The 904-nt window shown below is 31.6% G+C and overlaps 1 pseudogene; it reads right to left on the bottom strand.

Moving 5' to 3' along the window:
* Positions 1–211: 211 nt before the first annotated feature.
* On the bottom strand, positions 212–320 carry LOC137724018 (U6 spliceosomal RNA; annotated as a pseudogene).
* Between the last annotated feature and the right edge of the window lie 584 nt (positions 321–904).

Genomic DNA, 904 nt, shown 5'->3' with positions numbered 1-904 from the left:
TGATATTTTTGTTGAATTTTATTTTTTTTAAGGCTTTTTTCCTCTTATTATTAATATTTCCAGCTGACACAATACAACAATATATATATATATATATATATATATCCAACGTCCTAACATATGAATAATTGGTTGAAGGGAGGGTCATCGTCCCCATTCCTCAACAAACATTCCAAAGCGCCCTTTTTCTTTATATTTTTTTTTTAAACAAGAAAATTTCGACCATTTCTCACTTTATACGTGTCATTTTTACGCAAGGGCCATACTAATCATCTCTGTATTGTTCGAATTTTATTTTCTTTATATTTAAGATGACATGAAATGATCAAAATTTATAAGATATCAGCACCTACTCCACAACTTCTAAACGTCTCTCTTCCCACCCTCCTCAATGATAAATTTTTTATTGTGACTGGAATACGAGTGGTATATCACGTGTTTTTATATAAGTGGTGGAAAATTTTATTTTTTAAGTTATTAACTTTTTAACACACATATCTCACCATTTGTATAATGACATGTAATGTATCATTCCGTATTCACGTCACACTGAAAAATCTCTCCTCCTCAACCAACTACCCTTCAAACGATCACCTTTTACGTCCCTATAAATACAGCCAGGGACCGACTTTTCTACTAGTCTAGACTTCTAGGTGAAACGTTTATCCGTTCATCATTTGTTAAGGTTTTTTAATTAACCATTAATCGAGAGGAATCCTAAAACCAATAATTAAGATTTTTTTGGTTAAAAGTTAAATGAGACAAAGCTAGGCATAAGGATTTTCAAAATCTAAGACCATATCTATGTTGGGCAAGAATCGGAGGTTAGTTTGGCAACCCAAGGTGCCTAACCTTTAATTTGACAAAGCAAATTTTGTTGGGCTAGAAGTTTTTTTTTTTCTTT

Source organism: Pyrus communis, chromosome 4 (assembly GCF_041283825.1).
Source record: "Pyrus communis isolate YQ-2024b chromosome 4, ASM4128382v1, whole genome shotgun sequence".
In the NCBI taxonomy this organism is placed as follows: Eukaryota; Viridiplantae; Streptophyta; class Magnoliopsida; order Rosales; family Rosaceae; genus Pyrus; species Pyrus communis.
The sequence above is the reverse complement of the archived record's forward strand: the minus strand, read 5'-3'. Positions and strand labels throughout refer to the sequence as shown.